This window comes from Grus americana, chromosome 4 (genome assembly GCF_028858705.1).
Source record: "Grus americana isolate bGruAme1 chromosome 4, bGruAme1.mat, whole genome shotgun sequence".
In the NCBI taxonomy this organism is placed as follows: domain Eukaryota; kingdom Metazoa; phylum Chordata; class Aves; order Gruiformes; family Gruidae; genus Grus; species Grus americana.
This window is the reverse complement of record NC_072855.1, coordinates 13,702-34,392: the sequence shown is the minus strand read 5'-3', so window position 1 is coordinate 34,392 and position 20,691 is coordinate 13,702. Positions and strand designations below refer to the sequence as shown.

Below are 20,691 nucleotides of genomic sequence, written 5' to 3'. Positions count from 1 at the left end.
GGAAAATGCATGGTAGATATACTGTTACGGATGCAACTGGAGCAGTTAAAAATGTTAATGGCATAGCCATGCCTAGCCCATGGATGAGCTGTGTATATGTCGCATGAGCCCTCAGTATGGCTCAGGTGCGTGGCATCAATCTCCAGCAGCTGGTGGAGAGCAAGACTTTGAACTCCTACTCCTATCTCTGCAGTGGTCAAGTGATTATACCCAAACACCCTGAGGAGAACGCAGTCCCCACTCCTTAATACCCACTATGAGACAAGTAGCTGTCATATCCAAAAAAGGCCAGCATGATGCAGCAAGAAAATATTGCATATACATAAATTTTACTTTGTGGACAGTGGAGAACCAACCTTTGTCCATCAGAGCATCTAACACCTAGGGTTGGCTCCTGCACTGACAAAAACCTCAATGAATGCAGCAACTAAGGTTGCCCAGCAGTATCTCATACTGTTCAAGAACACGGCAGTGCTGCAAGCCTTAGAAAATCTGTAACGCCAGAAACTCCAACAAAGTATTTTCAGCCAAACACCAGTCTTGATTCCCAGAGCTGGCTGGAGATGCTGGAACACCATGCACGGAGGTGGCTGCACTTCACGCATCACAGAGCTGTGCCAAACAGCAATTCGTTAGAACAGCTCAGTGGGGCTGTCACTGTTGCAGGCAACAGCTCGCACGAGGAAGGAAAGGAAAGATTAGGGCTCCTCAGTTCCCAGGTCCCGTGTGTGTGGGAAGAGAGGTGGTTCTTGCTGCAGTGACCTGGGAGACCATGGATCCTCGAGGTACGCGGACAGAGTGTGTGGTCAGGACACGTTTCTCCACCGCCTCTTTTTGTGTGTTTCCTTTCAAACATCCACCCTTTCATCCAGCAGCACCACTACATATCTCTGCATGCATAAGGCTCAGCTGGTGCTGTTCTGAGAGACTTCCCCACAATCTTTAAGAAAATGTGACAGTTTCTGTGAAACAGTAAGCAGAGAAGAAGCGAGCAGCAAACAGGAGGAGCGTACTGTCAGGTCTTGTGTCTTTCCTGTGTCTCATGTGTACGAAACAGAAGAAACCACTCGGCCCTGAGCCCAGAGTGAACACCTCATAGTTTGGCTCAGAGGTTTAGAGGCAAAATATTCACATGCACTCATCCTCTGACCTTGAGTATGATGTTTGTTTCCCCCTCCCCCATTTTCCTTCAATGCATACATCTTAAGCACAAGAGCCAGCATTTTCCTGTTAAAAAATTCTTTTTCTTCCTTCACCATGAACAAACATCCTGCCTAAAATCTTCTCTTCCCTAAGTCTAAACATATCTGCACAAAGCACTCAGTGCTGTTTCTAAGGATATAGAAGATGCTTTAAAAATGTGTCTTGGTCTTGGTAATAACAGTAGCATGTAACCATAGATGCCTACTTGTGCCCAGATAAGCATTTGTATAATTGCACATACCTTCTCAATATGAACTAGAATAGCTTCTTTCTTCCTACACCTGTGTAAATCCCCAGCAGGCTTAGTAAAAGTTTGAGGTGACCCTGGGTTTACACAGTTGGGCTCCGGTCAGAACCCAGGCCAGTATGCATTCCGGTAATTTGTGTGGTACGTTCAGCTGAGACAAATAACTCTGCTATGTTCACCAATGAGACAAGCTACCGTATTTCCTACAGCCTCCAGCACTTTGGAGTAAGAATTTCTCTACGTCTTGAAAAGAGCAAGAAATGCATTTCTATTTAATTGAAGTATCATCAGAAAAAAACTGTATTTCTAGGATGTTTGTCAGTGAAGGCAAAACAGACTGGTCACAGATTGAATTTCAAAACTGAAGCTAACATTTCAGAACTGGTGAAAATGTTTATATATATATATATATATATATATACACACACACACATATCTATCATGTACATACGTGTAGGTATCTTGCTTTGACTAGTAACCTGATATAATTTCATTGGAAAATGAAAAACTGCCAGATACCACTTTAATCAGTGTCTCTTCTGGAGGTTTACAATTTACAGGAGAGTTTACTAAATTACTTCACTGAATCTGGGAAAATGTTTGTCTGTCTGTATTTTTTGTGATGAGGCTTCATACTGCTGAACTCTGCAAGCCCCCAGTGCTTTCTCAAACAAGGAAACAAAACCCATCCAGCAGTCAGAAATCTAGAAGAGTTGGGTCTTTGATTTGCATTGGTTTCAGAGAGAAAAAGGAGCCTTGATTCTGAAAAAGACACAGTTTCACGGAATTTGAATGAATTCTCTTATGCTTGACACTGTACAGGACTGCTTATCTTAAACTGCTTTAGTAAAATGGATCCCTCATCAGCTGTGCTCTTTATCAACTAATGAATTTAATTCCTTCATAACTGTGGTGTCTTAATCTCTGCTTAGCAATATTAATATGATATTTATGCAGTTCTCTGTACAATATTTGACGTATAATGTAAACTGCCCAAGTCTCTTACAGCCTACACCACTTACACTTAGGTGTGATGAGGCTGGGTAACCGAAGAATTCTGTATAGTCTAACTGGTTGCTACGGTAAAATCACATCTTCATTTAAGCAGCAAGTGAACTGACAGAGAGCCTAGCCTAAGGGATTACACCATAATTCAGTGTGCATGAGTGAAAACTGTTAGTTCTAGCAGCTGATATGACATTAACTTATTGCTCAATAAAACAGAACTTAGCAACTGTCAGAGCTAGTTGCTAACGGTGATGTACGTTTTGCTCAATGCAAGAAGACGTCAATTTTTCAGAACTAGAAAGACAGGGACAGAAAGAAAACTTTGCCATACTGAATGACTTGTAAGTGCTGATGACATTCTGCATATTATCACATGTGCTTAATCTGTTCCAGTTATACAAACCCATTAAATAATAGCCAAGTCTAAAAATAGTGTAAATGAGAGGCAACACCAAAGGCACTGGTTAAAGAATACTAAGGAGAGTCTCCATCTCCTTTCTAATATAAGAACCAGCAAAACGTGGATCCAACCTCACTCTAAGTGAGAAGAAAAAACCCACAAAAATGTGAATTTTGAGTTTAAGTTAAGAATGCCTTTCTGGGTAGCTAAGCCCTGCAGTCCTACAGCTATGAAGATGACTACTTTGACAGTGATCTGTTTACACAGAAGTAGGGAGTGAAACCAAGAAAACCCTGAGATGCGGTAGTAATGAATACATGTTATTGGCAAGGAAATGCACAGAAAATGGTGAACAAAACGCACCAACAGACAGTAATAGTCAACAGGCTTAAGGACAATAAAAACTTAGCCTGTAAATTATTGAAAAATAAAAGATACTCCTTAAACACATCAAGAACAAGAGACAATCTCGAAATAGTATAAACCTGCTATTAGCTTATAAGAATTTCTTTAATGATGCAGAAAAAGTGTTCGATAAGTATTTTAATCTGCATTTAGAAAAAAAAGCACTGATAACTAGTTATTCTTTTTTCCATTAGCGGTTAGAGAGGATATTAACCTGCAGCTGCTAGGACTGTGAGTTTTACCCTTCAGCCAGGGGATCTTTGTGCACAGGAGTTCTTTGAACCATTCCTGTTAACCTTTAATTCCTCTCAGAGCTGTGCAAGTTCCAGAGTAACCATAATGTTCCTGTTTAAACAAAGACCACACAAAATGATTCAGATAGCAATAGCATAGTTGTCATAATGTACATACCAAGCAAAATCATAGAAACAGTGATATAATGCAGCCAATAACAAATTAAAACATAGTTGCATAATTATGCAAAATAAATCTCATTAATCAGTAGATTTTAGTAGGATTAGATATAGGCCTAGGTGCTCAAGACGGCAATGTCAGCAGAGTATAATTTCCCTCTATTGAGCATTCAATTTAAACACACTTGCTTTTAGTCACCATATCACTATGAAAAGTAATGAAACCCCTCAATGAATAGATTAAGAGCTCGTTAATGGAAAAACTGGACATATCTATACGTGAGGATTATTCAGTAAAATGTTTCCACTGCAGTCATACAGCAATCCATTTTTTTTCTTAATTACGTAGAAACCAGATAATACATAAAAATTTACCTCATAAAATCTACAGAAGGCACAAACACTGACACTGCAAAGAAGAATCATTTATAAGAGCTTAACACAGTTGTTTATCAAACCAGGCTCATTTGCACACTATGCATTTTAATATAACCAAATGCAAATTAACCAAAAGAGCAGCAGAAGTAGCAAAAGGTAAGAGTTTATGTCACCTTCGACTCAGGAAGTCCACGAGCTGCGAATAGTTGGAGGCAGGGACAGCGGTCTGCAGCAGCATCACTGCAGACTCACCCTCTTCCTACGCTCTTCCCAAAGCATTTGCTGTGAGCCACAAGTTCTCGGGTCTTAACCTGTGTCACTATTTTCATATATTTATCACTGGAGTTTCAAACTATCTGGTTTTAAAATGTGCCATTTTCTGATTAAGCTTCAAGACCCTGGGAAACATGAATATTCTCATGTGGAAAACAGATCAAGCTACATAAATAAGTGGGTTTACTACAGAAAAAATCAGCAAGCCATGGAGAAACCTGAGCCATGAAGTGGCTATGCAGTGTGGATGGCCTCTGTTGTAAATCTTTTTGTCTGCCTAGCCTAGAAAGGAAGGCATTTATTTAAATAGGTCAGGATGAACAAAAGCATAAAAACAAGCAAGCAAAAAAACTTAGCATAAAATCAAGCTACTGAAAACAAAATTATTCAAGATCCTATATAACAGAAGATATTATATGTTTTTCTATACACCAGTGCTATAACCAATAATAAATAAGGGGCTTTAGGCTTGTGCTTTTATTGACATAAAATTACCAAATCTTAGTAAGAATAGTCACTTTATCATAGTGTTAAAATCACTCATTATAACCTTTATAGTTTTTTTTTTTCTTAAAAGAAGAGGAATTATAACATTATAGGAGCTTAGAAAAAGGCATTTTCTAATTCTGAATCACTAAAAATGATGCAGCAAATGATTGTGAATGCTTATCAACCAGTGTGTTGACATATAAAGCAAAATAAGGACAAGATGATGCATAATGCATATGCCCAAGTGCCCCTACGAACAACCAACCAACTCATAAAACCTGTCAAGAATGCTCTGAGGAAAGTCATGTTATCATGAGGGACTTCTGCTTGAGTGATGTGCTGGAACTCTCAGAATTAAAACTTTTTAGGTATTGTAATATCTTTTTGATGAGATTATATGTATGATTAATGAAGCCTCAGAGGACATACACTCTATCTTGCCTGGCATCTTGATTAAGAAACTAGAATGATATGAAGTCAACATACATATTAAATGGATAAAACCCTGCATAATTTATAAGCCTCAAAATATAATTGTAGATAGGCAATCATCACTGGGGGTGCTTTAGTAAGTGCACATGAAATTGTGCGATAATGCACGTATCAGAGCAGACTAGAATTGTCCTCCATAGTAATGCCTTACAGACAGACAAACTCACTTTTATTTCTTTTTCTCCTACTCCCTGACAAAAAGCATCTTGAATCCTTTTCAACACAATGAAACAGGATGGAGCAAGAGGGGACTCTTATTTCCTTTCCATTACACCTTGAAATATGCTTTAACCTGATGGTCAGGGCACTTTTCTGAGAGGTAGGGTATCTTATGTAAACTCTTCACCTTGAGAACAGCATTGAATCCATACCTTGCATGTTCTGGATGTCTTTTCTAGCCATTAATCCAGTGTGTGAAATGATTAGTGGCAATAGCCACATCACCTTCAGCAGAGGAGTGATCTCTTGTTTTCTGAATGCAGCAATTTAGTTAATGGCACTGGGAGAGATCTCTGGTGTGTGCATCCTCAGTGGAAGCAGCTACCTCACCGTAACCCAGAACTGACCATTACATGCCAAAGAAGTTAGGATCTAAGATACCACTTTCCTTTCTCTACCTCCACCTGGCCAGCTAAGGTAATTCCTTGCTCATGGTTAGACCCAGAAATCTAACACTGTGGTCTGGGTTCTGCTTTGGTTCTGCACAGGATCTTCTCAGCCGTGACTGAATAGGGCTTGCCCTTGAACAACTAAAAGCAATGCTGAAATCACAAACCTCAGATCAAAGAAGCCAGTCTTCTCTTTCTCCATCAACACCAAATTCTGCTGGACCATGAACAGCAGGAGGCTGAACGAGCCAGAACTGCTGCGGGGACGGTTTTGGGAAGGAGGTTTGGAACAGCTGCTGCTCTCAAATCTGCCCCGCGGGGAGGCAGAAGCTGGTAGAGGAGAGCGGGAAGACATCCTCACAGATCCCGAGGCCTGCATCCTCAGGAAGAAGTACACACCAGCCTGCAGTGCAGATTGATTCCCCAGATGCTACGGCCTCCCTTCCTATGCAGCTGCCCCACGAGCTGTACAGTAACACAGAAGACCTAGCAGGAGTTAATGTTGCTTCACAGCAAAACTCATGACTAGATTTACAAAGGAAATCCGCAGTTTGGCAAGGGACAATGCTGTGGAGAGAAGTCAGTCCCCTGCTCCAATCTCTCCCTCCTCAAACCACTTTCCTCTACCAAATAAAAATTGGTGTAAGAAACTATTACTATTACTATTAAATTGTCTTTATCTAAACCTACGAGGTTTTTTTCTTTTCTATTTTCAATCCTCTCCCCCATCCCACTGGGAGCGGGGAGTGACAGCTGTGTGGTTGTTTTAGCTGCCTGCTGGGTTGAGTCACAACAATGCCCGCTGCTTACACACACAGTTCTGTGTGTTTAGATTGTGTGCTACAACCCAAACCCCTTGTATCCTCGATGTGACCTCAGAGTCTTTAAATTTTCAGTCTCACTGTAACATTCTTACAGGTTCATGCTTCCTGTACACTTTTCTTTCAAAAGCTTTAGAAAGCAATACTACCTCACTCACGAGCCCTGTGACTGGATACTCAGGATAACGGAACACAGCACGCAGCAGCCTGCCGCGCTTGTCCTCTGGCCCACAAGACTGACACCATAAAATCTGCACATTTCAACTGCGTGTCCCACCTGGAATACAAGGAAGTGCTGAGGTGGCTGTGGCAGTTGTGGTCTCTAAACTAGGCGACCTCCCCCACTGCAAGCCCGGTCTGTTCTGCTGCAGTGCTGTGGTAATGGCAGAGCCTCTCTGCTCTGCCCGCGGTGGGTGCCCGCTGGAGAAGGGCGTGCGGTTAACGTGGCAGGTTTCACAGTAAATGGGCAGGCTGGATGACATGGGTGAAACACTGCTGGTGCCATTCCTCCTCCAGAAATGGAATCATAGAATCATTTAGGTTGGAAAAGATCGAGTCCAACTGTTAACCTAACACTACCAAGTCCACTGCTAAACCATGTCCCTGAACGCCACGTCTACAAACACTGGGAGGAGGGTCAGGATGGAACTTCTCCCCGTCCATGGGGACCCTGCCCACAGGGGACGTGCCTGTGGCAGCCATTGTGGGCTGGGCACGGCCCTGCTGTAGGGGACGTGTCTGTGGCAGCCATGCTGCACTCAGGCTGACTGCCAGCCAGAAGTGCCCAGTCTGGGCCCGTGAGGGGCCTCCGTGGTCAGCCATGCTGGGCCTGTGGTGCGAGGGGAGCCCTGCACAGGCAGGTGGTGGCCGGCGCTGGGGTTACCTGCACAGCAGTGCCAGCAGACATGCCCAGCAGCGGCGCAGCAATCCCGGCGGACAGACGGCTCTGGCTGTTGCTGCCCAGGGCTGCCTCCGGCAGGTAGCCAGCGCAGGCAGTGGTGCTGGGCTGGACTCCTCCTCCCTCCGGCCAGGGCCGTGTTGCACACCCTCACCTGTGCACACAGACGTGTGCAAGGTGGGCACAGGCATACGTGCTCACAGGCACACCTGGATGTGCACACACGGTCACAGGCGTGCATAGGCATGTATAGGCAGGCATATGCGCGTGTAGGCACACGCGGGTAGACAGCAGGAACACGTGAGGCTGAATAGGGAGAAGGACTGACAGTCACTTCTGCATCAAAGTAGCCGTGTTTTTTGCCTGTGCCCCTGCCCTCTCATCTATTAGGAAATGGAGGTTTAAAGTAAGACCTGCATTTTTCAGAAGGGATTTTAGTCTAAGAATACATGCTGGAGATCTCAGGCTAAAATTGTTGGCTGAAATATGAAAGAAGGAGTTAACATTTAGATTGTGTATTCTGAGCTGCGTATTCATTATTGTTTATTGCTTGAGAATAAGATAACCAGGGATTTGAGAGCAGGAGGACCATCTTTGGAACCTTCAAATGTATTTAATTAGAATGAGGTATACTTAGATAAAATGTAGCAAAGGAATCTTGAACAGAGGAACACTTGTTAAAGACAAGGAGATGCACATCCTTGAGAGCCAAAAGTCAGCAAAAGTCCTCTAATTGGTGTCCTTAGAGTGAACTGTGTCGTTAGAATATGAAAACCACACCTCCAGTGCTAAAAATACCCACCCCTAGATAAAGACCCCTACTCACTGAACACGCGTAGTGAATTTAGAAGGTACTCTGTCTTTAAATCAAAGCGAGCGAAGAGTTAACCAATTGTAGTTTAGAAGATGTGAATAGTAGCAGAACTAACACCGTGGACTGTGTAAATATATGATGTAACTGTTACCCGTGTGCTACCTTTGTGGGAAACTACCTAGCACCCATCTTTGCTCAAATATGGAATAAACAATATCTCGTCTCCGTGTGTAAGATTGGCTTATTGCACACTGGGCTAGTGAACCCGACTTAAAGGGACAACAAAATCAGTAAAGATCCTTGCCATTTCAGAACATTCTACGCTAATTTTTAAACTAAATACGCCAGTTAAATAATAAACTTAATAAAACTATAAACTAAATTAAATAAATATGCATCGAATCTCTATTACATTCTGATACCTCATCAGACGAGTTTCTGATCAGATGCTACAACAATCTGTTATCTCCCATGTCTTTATCATTCATTTGAACAGGTGTTTCTAGTCATTGTGGATGAAGATTATAAATAACACAATAACCAGAACAGTAAATAATAATAAATACAGACCAGCTGGAATAGAAATGTGTAGGTCTTATTTGCAGGTTGCAGCATATTTGTGGGAAACAAGAAAATATTTTGGATCATAGTGAAAATTATGTAACATCTTAGAGTGACGCAATTGTTAAGAGAGGCAGCGCTATCCTATTATGTTGTTAAGGAGATTTCAGCTTAGAAGTACAGAAGTGCATTGTCTCTACATCCTAGTGCAGAGGATTCTTTACTCTATCAGACTGAAAAACAGCAAATCCAATGACTGGGAGCTGAAGCTAGAAAATTATTTATACTCTTAGAATGTTTTCTCAGGGAAAGCATGGCTGGGGTCTCTGAATCTTTATTATTAGTAGTAGTAATAGTGTGTCTGTATCATTGATATTTGTATTATTTATTCATATCATGTTACCAATGCTACGGTCATCTAGCAGGACTTAATGGCACTGAACACTGTTCAAACATGGAACAAAACCCCAAGAGACTATAGAAAGCCAGGAGTATACAAGTGACCAACATTGCAGAAAACACTGGTTTGCATTGTGTAAGTCCACTGTGAAGCCATTTTTGGAGAATTCATGCCCTTCTGATCCTGCCATCTTGAAGGAGATAAAGTACAATTAGAAAAAGTCAGGGAAAAACAATGGTTATGAAATACCTGTCAGAGTTTCTGAGGAAGGAGAGATTAAATAGATTCTGATTCCTTAGCTTCTAAAAGAAATGGCCTAGGGGATATGTGATGGAAGTATTTAAGGTTGTGTATGGTGTTGAAAAAGCAAAAAAATGCTTATTCCTATTTCTCTTAACAAAAGAGGTAGCAGATATTGAATAAAATGATCTGGCAGAAGTTTAAAACAAACAAACAGAAAACCCAGCATTTCCTCATACAGGGCATAATTAGAGTTCATAGGCAGAGGATGGTGTACAGGCCAAAACCATGAATGAGTTCCAAAACCAATCCAACTACTTCATGCAACGAGACTCTATCAGTGGCTGTTAAACTGAGAGATGCAGATAAAACCTGTGTCCTAGAAAAAGTTCCTAATCTGGAGATGTTTCAGTAGAATTATCACCTGTATGCGCTCAGTTCTGACAGTCCTGCTGTCAGCATCTCCTCCTGACTACTGCCACCACACTGGGCAGACCGGGACTTAATCTGACCCAGCTCCTCCAAGCTAATTTATGATGATAAGCAATGGGCTCAGAGTATCATTTTCCAACTGTTACCAAGATTCTTAAGACATAGGATTGATATAATTTATTAAATCCAAGGAGTTATAAAGAAAATACAGCTGCTTTCAGGAAGCTAGTGGTTTTGTTTTGTGGATAGCAAGAGTAAAAACACGAGAAAGAAAAAAAAGCAACCAAAAAAAAACAAACCAAAGACTGTCCATAGAGATTATATTTTAAGGCTTATTAGAATTTGAAGCTGAATGTATGACACTGAATGAGAAAAGGGCAGTAGTGGAGGATGTACCAGGTCTCCATGTGTACTACAGAAGCTAAGTCTAGTAGGAGACGGATGGGGATATGCCCCTCCCTGGTCTTCAAGCATATAAGATGATGCAAAGAATAAGAGAATAAACCCTGTTTTTCCAAGTGAACAGGGCAAGTCACAATGGTGTTTGGATAAAAGCTTTGTGATAATGAAGCACTGAGTGTCTGAGTCCAGCTGCTGGAGGGATCCACGTTGTACGTATGGAGATAGATATGTATGTGTGTATATATATCTACACACACTATATCTGTATCTATATATCTATATCTATCCATGTATTCCTGTTAGTGGAAATGATCATCACACATAAAAGGCTAGTGCAGAAATTATTGCATGGATCAAGGTAGTACTGTGGGGTGCAGGCAACAGTAATAGATTTGAATAGACTTGAATATGTATTTTATACTTTATACGCATTAGGTTAACAGTCCATTCTGTTGCCATGTGTCGTGGTTTTACCCCAGCCGGCAGCTGAGCCCCACGCAGCCGCTCGCTTGCTCCCCCCCATCGGGATGGGGGAGAGAATTGGAAAAGTTAAAGTGAGAAAACTTGTGGGTTGAGATAAAGACAGTTTAATAGGTAAAGCAAAAGCTGCGCGCACAAGCAAAGCAAAGCAAGGAATTCATTCACTGCTTCCCATGGCAGGAAGCTGTTCAGCCATCTCCAGGAAAGCAGGCCTCCGTCACGCGTAACAGTGACTTGGGAAGACAAACGCCGTCACTCCAAACGCTGCCGCCTCCCCCCCCCAGTCCCTCCTCTTCCCTAAGGCTCTTATAAAGTGAGCATGACATCATAAGGGATGGAATATCCCTTTAGTCAGTTAGGGTCACCCGTCCTGGCTGTGTCCCCTCCCGACTCCTTGGGCACCCCCAGCCATCGTGCTGGCAGGGCAGTGCGAGAAGCAGCAAAGGCCTTGGCCCTGTGTAAGCACTGCTCAGCAACAACAGCTCCGTATAACAAAAACATCTCTATATTATCAACGCTGTTTCCAGCACAAATCCAAACCATAGCCCCATACTAGCTACTGTGAAGAAAATTAACCCTCTCAGCTGAAACCAGGACATCATGAAGCAACTCCCGATCTCTGTTCAAGGCCTGTGTGGGAACTTGCTGGCCCAGGGAAACATTTTCTTTGACTCTTCCACTAGCACCGTCACAAAGGCTTTCCTTTCCATAGCTTTAGGTACCATTCTTCTTGTACTAGGTTTTGCGTACTTGGGCAAAGTAACAGGTTTTCCTGAAGTTTCATGTTAAATTCACCTTTGTTAAATGAAATGTGTTTTTTCCTTTTTATAGGCACGCTGTTCTGCCTGCTCTGATACAGTCTATACAATCACTTTTGCTCCCTGTATGTCTCAGAAAACATTTGCCTTCTCTTCTCCCTTTCCCTCTCCCCTCCCCTTCTCCCCACCTTTTCTCCCTTCTTCTACCCTTTATAATGTGACAGTAAGAAAAAGTCACAGCTTGTGTTCAAATGCCTGTATTGGGTTTGCCTGGTAAGGTTTGGGGGGGGGGGGGGGCGGGCACAGGGGTGGCTTCTGTGAGAAGCTGCCAGAAGCTCCCCCTGTGTCTGACAGAGCCAATGCCAGCCGGCTCCAAGACGGGCCCGCCGCTGGCCAAGGCCAAGCCAATCAGCGCCTCTGTGATAACATATTTAAGAAGGGAAAAAAACACTTAGAGAGAGAGAGCTTTTGCAGCCCGAGAGAGGAGTGAGAAGATGTAAGAAACTCTGCAGACACCAAGGTCAGTGCAGATGGAGGGGGAGGAGGAGCTCCAGGCGCCGGAGCAGAGATCCCCCTGCAGCCCCTGGTGAAGGCCATGGTGAAGCAGGCTGTCCCCCTGCAGCCCATGGAGGAAGGATGAGGGGGTGTAGCGATTCCACCTGCAGCCCGTGGAGGACCCCACGCCGGAGCAGGTGGAGGCACCTGAAGGAGGCTGCGGCCCGTGGGAAGCCCACGCTGGAGCAAGTTCCAGGCCGGACCGGTGGACCCGTGAAGAGGGGAGCCCACGCCAGAGCAGGTTTGCTGGCAGGACTTGTGACCCCGTGGGGGACCCCACACTGCAGCAGTTTGCTCCTGAAGGTCTGCACCCCGTGAGAGGGACTCCATGCTGGAGCAGGGGAACGATGAGAGGAGTCCTCCCCCTGAGGATGAAGAAGCAGCAGAAACACCGTGTGCTGAACTAACCGTAACCCCCATTCCCCGTCCCCCTGTGCTGCTGAGGGGGCGGAGGTTGAAGCCGGGAGTGAAGTTGAGCCCGGGAAGATGGGAGGGGTGGGGGGAGGTGTTTTAAGAGTTGATTTTATTTCTCATTCCTCTACTCTGTTTTGCTTGGTAATAAATTAGATGAATTCCCTCTCTAAGTTCAGTCTGTTTTGCCCATGACAATAATTAGTGAGTGATCTCTCCCTGTCCTTATCTCGACCCACAGGCGTTTCGTTATGCCTTTTCTCCCCTGTCTAGTTAAGGAGGGCAGTGATGGAGTGGCTCCAGGGGGCACCTGGCCCCCAGCCAGGGTCACCCCACCACAATACCAAACAAAGGACTCTGTTAGAAAAAGGAATATACCCAGTACTAGATATATAGCTGTCCTGTCTACTTTACTATGGAGCTGTTATGTCCCTTTTTTTCTGACAGTGTTTTTTCTCTTTTTTTTTTTTCCTCTGCAGAATTACAAAGAAAATATAAGGAAAAGCACCATGCTTGAAAGTGTTTCCATGATTGGAACCTTTTTACAAACTACTTGCAAACAGTTATATTGATCAATTTTGGATAGTTTTTGAAATCTAGCAGGGTTGTTTGGCATGTATCATGTTCTGAAATGACATTTAGCCTGTCCCTGTAGCATCTTTTATTAACCTTAGATACTACTTTGCCAGTCTTACAAAAGTGAAAGTCAACGCCTGCTGTCTGTAGATTCTTACATTGTAGAGGACACTCAAGCTGTTTAAGATGTTATTCATCCACCTAAGATACAAGACTGCCTCCCCATAGCTCTGTTTTCTCTGCCATTTTCCAACTGCAGAGGTATTTGTGCATAAAAGTAATTTTCTTACTGTGTAGCACAAGGAATGGACTAACAAAAATGAGTAGCATTGATGCTGTCATCAGAGCTAGCAACAAACATGGTACCTCACCGCCTTTATTACTGCTGACGTAGTATCCTGGGGAGAAAAGCATAGTGATGTAGCTCCCAACACCTCTGAAGAATTCGTCTTTAAGCTTAACTCGTTGACTTTTTAACTAGTGTTGTGATACATGTATGGTAACTTCAGGCTAAAAAGCAAACCATTACTCTACAACCACTCACAAACACTTCCTTGCAGTTTCTCAAATGGAAACTCCAGTCACTGTTTGCCCGCCTTAAAGTTGTTACAACAGCCATATGCTTCTTTGACTTTGTCAGTTCTCCAGTGCTGCAGTCCCCATGTGCTTAACCTCAAAAATCAGTGCAGAAAGAGCACTGTCAATCCTAGAAACAGAACTGTCCCAGTGTATTGGGTTTTTACGTTATTTTGTCTGTATTTCTATAAATATACGTAAAGAATATTAGAATCATAGGGTATCTCAAGTTGGAAGGGACCCATAAGGATCACCGAGTCCAAGCCCCTGCTCCTCGCAGGACTACCTAAAACTAAACCGTGCGACTAAGAGCAAGTGCTGATCACGCGGCACGCTCATCAAACATCTTTCGCACCGGAATAACAGATGTACTCCTTTACCACGGGACACATCCGGCACAGGGACAAATTTCGTGCTGTTTTTGTCACACGACCGTCCTTCTGCACCAGCCAGTGGGTTCAGAATTATGAACAGAAAGGACAGGACAAGCTACACACCCACACAAGCCTCATATCCCTAAGAAATTATTTAAGAAGAAAAAAAGTAAAATTCCAAGTTTTAGATTGTATTGGCTTAGGGACTGCCTCCTTCAAAGTGGGGGGGGGGGGGCGCAGGGGGGGTGAGGCGTGGAAATCGGCCACAAAATTCAGTTGCCTAACGAGAGACGGCCCTTCTCCTCGCAAGGCAAACATTTCAAAACATTGTACTCTTTCCCGATTTTACCAACTCCAGTCGGGTTGCCCTGCCAGCATGAGTTGGGGACGTTTCCCCGTGGCTCCATTTGATGCTAAATTAAATTTTCTGCAAGTAACCGAGCCTGAGATGGAAAGCAAGCTAAGATACTGCCTGCCGTACACCATCTGATGTGGAACTAATAGCAAATAGATAATTTTTATATTTAAATAGTTAATCAAAATTGTGTAAGAATGCATACATTTTAAGTGTTTTCTAATGTGTGATTATCACACATTTTAATTGAACTATTCTAACTGTAATTACCAGATTAAATTATAGATGACTCTGACTGGGCTGCAGGTAATTTCTAGCAATTAGAACATGGCTATTTTTATGAAAGCATTCTAATTAATTGTGATTCTAATTCTAATTTTACACCTTCCTCGAGGGGGACGGCGGAGGGGGAGGCGCTGACCTCCGCTCTCTCCGGTGACCGGCACTAGGACCCGAGGAAACGGGACGAAGCTGCGTCAGGGCAAGTTCAGACCGGACGTTGGGAAAAGGCTTTTCACTGAGAGGGCGGTCGGTCAGTCACGGAACAGGCTCCCCAGGGAAGCGGTCGCAGCCACCGAGCCTGTCAGGAGTTCAAGGAGCGTCTGAACGATGCTCTTAGTCGCACGGTTTAGTTTTAGGTAGTCCCGCGTGGAGCGGGGGCTTGGTCTCGGTGATCCGTATGGGTCCCTTCCAACTTGAGATACTCTATGATTCTGTGAAATCTTCTGGGTTAGAAACGACCTTATTGTAATAGAGAATTCGCTGAAGGTGGCTTTGTGCAAGGACTGTCGTCTTAGAATATCTTTTTTTTTTTAATTTTTTTTAATTTCTTTTGCCACAGATACGAGAAAAGCTCTGTCCAGAGATGCGGAGACGGAATCAGCTGTACCTCTGCCTCATCCCGTGAGACCGGAAGACATTGAGTAACTGTAAGCTGTGATTCTCAGGCAAATTACTGAGAGAGCTTTTTCTTTTTAAAAAGCGTGTGACCGAATAAAGGCTCGCCGTCTCTTTCGCCCTCCCGGGTGCGTTGGCGCTTCCTTTGCGGGGGGCGAGGCGCCGTGATGGAGGGCAGGGGAGGAGGTGTGGGGGGGTCAGGCCATGGCCCCCTGTTCCTGCTGGGCTCCAGCTGGGGGTTGGGGCTGGAGGAGCCCCAGGTGCGGGCAGTGAGGCGGGTAGCCACGGCCCCTCCCCGGAACCGGCTGCCGGCGTGCAGGGGCTGCTGTGAGCCGAGGGAGGAGCGGAGGCGTCGCCGGGCTGCGGCTGCACGGAGGGAGAAGGTGAGCGGGGCAGCGGGACGGACCGGCGGGTCCCGGGGAAAGCCCCGAGGAGGGCGGCGGCAGCGGTGCCGCCTCCGAGGAGAGGCGGGGGGGCGGCGGGGCGGCGGGGTCCGTGTCACAGAGGGGAGGGGGGGCTGCCCGGAGCCGTGCGGCGGGTGGGGGGGGGTGCGCGCCGTGTCGGAACCGGGCGGGGAGACCGTCCGGAGCCGCGCGGCGGGGGCTGCCCGGAGCCGGCGGGCGTCCGCGCCTTTCGGAGGTGGCTGAGGGGAGGCGGGGGCGGGGGCGGGGGGGGGGGCGCCAGCCCGGAGCCGCGCTGCGGAGCTCGGGGCTGCCGTCGCGGCTCGGCGGGGCTTTCGGGTGAGTCGGCTTTGGGGTGAGGGCACGGGACGGTGTCCCCGCAGGGTCAGGAAGCGTGGAAGGCTGCCTCCCGCGGCACGCCGGCAGTTGCAGTCTTGGGGCACGCGGCTGCTGGTCGGCCATATTGGCTCCCCGGAGCACGCCGGGAAGTGTAGTCTTACGGCACTCTAATGGCTGCCACGCGGCGCTTGCCAGTGCGTGCCGGGAGGCGTCGTTTTCGCGGACGTGGCTGCCGGACAGCCCGACTTGCTCTCGCAGGAGCGCGAGGTTGGGGTTTTTTTGCCGGTTTCGAGTGGTTTTCTGCAGGCTTCCAGCCGCTCCCGAGCAGCGGTGCGGCCGTGCTACGAGAGCGCATGCGTGGCGAGGCGTTGCCCGGTGTCCCGAGACGAGCTCGATTGGTCGGACTCCGCGCATGCGCACTGGCGTTTCAAACCGCGCTCCCCGCTGCCGCCGAGCGACCAAAAGGCGATATTGCGGCTCAGGAGCCGCGCATGCGTAGTGACGCGCGGCACCCGGCTCGTTGCTGCCGCCTGGTGACCAATTTTCGGTACTGCAGCACGAGCGCCGCGCAGGGGCGCTGGCTCCTGCCCCCCGGCGACTGAACGGCGGGAACGCGGGTAGACGCCGCCGCGCTCCACGTTGCCACCCGCCGGTAACGGCATTGCGTTGTTGCAACGCCTGCGGGCTGCTGCCGCCGCGCTCCTTGCTGCTTCCCGATAAGGAAACGCCTCTGCCTCACGGCGGGCGCTCGAACTGCAGCGCCGGTGCCGCCCCGGGCGCGTGCCGCCGGCCGGGAGCTCGCTGCTGCTGCTGCCGCTGCCGCTGTCTCGTCGTAGCCGAAGCACCGTGCTGCAGCGCCGGTACCGCACGGGTGCGCGCAGCGCCGCCTCCGCTGCTGCCGCCTCGTGGCCGAAGGGCGGTACTGCAGCCCGGCCGTCGCGCGGCGGCTGCGGCCCCTCCGGCACGCCGTCCGTCCGGCGCATGCGCGGTGCGCGGCAGCAGCATGGCGGCACGCTGGGCGCCGGTGCCGGCGGCGGGTGAGGGCCGGGCTCAGCGGTGAGGTGAGCGAGCCCCGGCGGCGGGTGCAGGCTGTGTCGTGCCCGCTGGCAGCCCGGGGATGGCGGGACGGGAAGGTTCCATCCGCCCGCTGCCGCAGGCTGCCGCTCCGCTGGAGGCGAGAGCCGGCTCAGGGCAGCCCCAGAGAGTCCCGGGAGCTGACGGGGGACGAGAAGGCGGACACGGCCTGCCAGGCGCAGGTGCTGGGCGCCTCCCCGAATCGCCGGAGCTCCCCCTGAGCCTCCCCCAGCCCCACTCAGCTTGTGCAGCAGCCCCCGATTTCAGCAGCTCTCCTGAAGCCTGTCCGGCAGCCCCAGGCCGCCCCCGAGCCCTGGCGTGAAGGCGGCAAGCTGGCCCTCGCCTGTGCCGCTTTCTTCCTGAACAGGGGTGCTGGCGGCGGCGGCAGCGGCAGCAGCGCGGGGAAAGAGCGGCGTCTCCGGAAGCCCCTGCAGAAGGAGGAGGGTCTCCGGCCAGGGCCGACCTCCGGTAGTAACGGCCACTGCTTTTTCTTTCCCTCTCCCAGGCCGCGCTGAGGACGTGGTTGCCCGTCCCTCCCTTGGGGATGCCGTCGACTGCACCCGCCTCGCCTGTGCCTGGCCTGGCTCGCCTCGTGGCGTGGGGGCGAAAAGGGACAGGCGGCGGAGCGCTTACCGGCCGTGGACAGGAGCTGCCCTAAGGGAAGCTGGAATGGCCAGAGAAAGGTGAAGAAGAAGAAGAAGAGATGGAAGGCTCTCCGGCCGGCAGCTGCCTCCCGCTGCAGGCAAGAGAGCGCCTGCCTCGCCGGGTGAGGAAAGATCCCTCGTTGCGCTCCGCGGCAGGTCAGGCTGCCGACGGGCACCGCAGGGTCGCCACGCGTAATCCAAAGCACGGTGCGGCCGCGTACCGAGGGAGGCAGGGAGGCAGGCTACTCATCTAGGCAGACTCGTCTCCTCGGAGCTGTAAGACACCCGTGTATTCTCTTAGGCGGAGGACAGCCGAGCGACCGGAGCGACAGCAAAGGAAAGGCGGAGAGCGGGAGAAAGAAGCGTCTGCGCTGGCAAGCTCTCCCGGCAGCGCCGAGAGCCAGAGCTGCGGTGAGTCCTGGGCCCGCGGGGCCCCATCGCCTCTCCTCTGCGTCGCGGGCCCTCCTCTGCCCCCCTCGCTTTCCCACCCCGCTGTGGGGTTTTTTGGTTTGCTTTCTGCTCCCCGCTATGTTCTTTTTCCATCTCGCTCTGACGGGCTGCCTGTCCCCACCTTTTTTAGGTCCTCGCTCTCTCTGCCCCGTAGCCCGTGGCTATTGTTTCCTTCTCTCTCTCCCTGTCTCTCTGTCCGGCCCCCAGCCACTGTTTCTGCATTCCTCCCCCTCGGTCCTGTAGCCTGTCGGTATTTCTGCCATCTCTGGCTCTCTCTGTGCGGCTCCTCGTTCCTGTTGTTCGAGGTCTTCCTTCTCGGCTCCGTAGCGAGTCGTCGTGAGTCTCTCTCTTTCTCCGTCCCTCTTGAGCCTCTTCCCTGCCCCTCGTTTTGAAGGCCCGCCTCTCTGTCCCGGCACCCGTCGCTATGGTTCCTTTTTTCGGTCTGGCTCCGTCTCGCTCCCCGTCCCTGTTTTTCTAAAGTCTCCCCTCTCTGCCTCCTAGCCCGTCGGTACCTTTTTCTTTCCCCGTCGCGGTTCGTCTGGCTCCCTGTCCCTCTTTCTTTCTTCCTTCCTTCCTTCCTCCCTGTCTGCCCCGCAGCCCGTCCCTTCGTTCCTTTCTCCTTCCCTCTCTGTCCCTCTCCCGGTCCCCGGCATTAAACTCTGCTTCTCTGCCCGGTAGCTCGCCACCGTCTTACCTTTCCCCGTCTCTCTCTCTGTCCAGCTCCCTCTCTCGAATCTTCAATTCCTCCCTGTCGCTGCAGAAGCCTGTCGGGACTTTTTCCCCTGCCCGGCTTGCCTCTCCCTGTCTCGCGATTCCTCCCTCTCTGCCCTCTTAGCCGCGACCGTTTTTATATTCTCCGTCTCTCCCTCGGTCCGCCTCGAGATCCCGATTGTTTTTTAAAGCGACCGAATCGTCGAGGTTGGCAGAGACCTTTACGATTATCGGGTGGAACCGCGAACCTGGCGCTGGCAAGTCCCCCTCTGCCCCGCAGCCCGTCCCTTCCCTTCCGACGGCCTCTTTCTCCACCTCCCTCTGTCCGGCTCCCGGCCCCTCTTTTCCACTTCCGCCCTCTGTACCCTGTGGCTTTCCCCCTCTTCTTTCTCTCTCTGTCTCTGTTTGAGGAGGAGCAGCTGCCGCCCCAGCGTTCGCACCCCGTTCACGGTGTCGCGCGCACGCTTCTTCTCGGGCGCGCTTCCTCCTCCTCCTCCTCCTTCGGGCTCGACCCGAGGCTTCCGGCGGCAGCAGTCTCCGGGTGTCGGATTTTGTAAAATAATTAACGTAACTGAAAGGTGCAGCAGCGGGATCGGCCCGGGCGGGGCGCCTCCAAAGAGAGGGACCCCGAACAAAGAAATCCCGGGGCCGTTCCACGCTTGGGTCCCGGACACCCGCCCCTCGCGCGCTGTCCGCGCGTCCCTTAGTCCCGCGGTGACTTTTGGTCTGGGGTCTTCTACCGTCGTCTCGGATTCTTCTTCTGTATAGCTGTGGGCGGTGCGTTATTCCACAGGTGCTGCTGCGCCGATGCTCCGTACGTTCGCAGTAACGGGTAGAGCGGAAGGCTCCGTGGCCAGGGAAGAGCGGCACGGACGCGTTCCTGCTCGCTCCGTTGCACCGGAATTTCGACGGCTGGGTTCGGCCGCTAAATTGATGGCGCTACCGGAAGAAATTTCACAAAAGTGAGTACTGTGCTTGTCTTTAATCTTTTAAAGTAATTTTTCTACGGGCGCCCGGTCCGTGGCTTAGATATTTGGTTTGCGGCGAAACAGACCCGGAACGTGGCTCCAAGTAGCGTTCCGATTCGCTGAAATTCCCCGTAGTCAGAGAGCAAGAATGGTGAATGTTGCTTGGCGGTTTGAAATCTCAGGCTTTCTCTGAAAGCTGACCTGCCAGAATGAGCCGAAAGCAGGCCGAACGCCAATAGGGATGCCGCAGAAAAGGTCCTCTTCTTGACAGGAGAAGAGCTTGGCGAAACGTCAGCGCCGTTTCCCGTAGGGCCTCCGACGTACCGGTTCGGCAAGCGTGGGCTTTGTGCGATTCCCTCGGGGACGATGGCGAACAAACCTTGTACGGCAGAGAGCATCTTAGCTTACTTTCCATCTCCTGCTCGGTTACTTGCAGAATATTTAATTTGGCGTCGCACGGACCCAGAGGGACGGGTCCCCAACTCATGCTGGTAGGGCAACCCCAGTACCAGCCGGTAAAATCGGAAAAGAGTGCGACGTTTTGAAACGTTTGCCTTGCGAGGAGAAGGGCCGTCTCTCGTTAGGCAACTGAATTCTGCGACCGATTTCCACGCCTCACGCGCGTGCGTGCGCGCCCA

General features: G+C 49.0%; 1 long non-coding RNA gene across 2 annotated transcripts; it reads left to right on the top strand.

Annotated features, from left to right (window-relative positions):
• The first annotated feature begins 15,062 nt into the window (after positions 1 to 15,062).
• Positions 15,063 to 20,047, top strand: LOC129206458 (uncharacterized). Of its 2 annotated transcripts, XR_008577148.1 has the most exons (5): positions 15,063 to 15,298; positions 15,411 to 15,849; positions 17,786 to 18,046; positions 18,226 to 18,335; positions 19,879 to 20,047. It is a non-coding gene; the product is annotated as an uncharacterized LOC129206458 (long non-coding RNA). The 2 variants fall into 2 exon arrangements; XR_008577149.1 differs by lacking the exons at positions 15,063 to 15,298; positions 15,411 to 15,849 and adding an exon at positions 17,199 to 17,267 and having other exon boundaries at positions 19,879 to 20,018.
• The last annotated feature ends 644 nt before the right edge of the window (positions 20,048 to 20,691 follow it).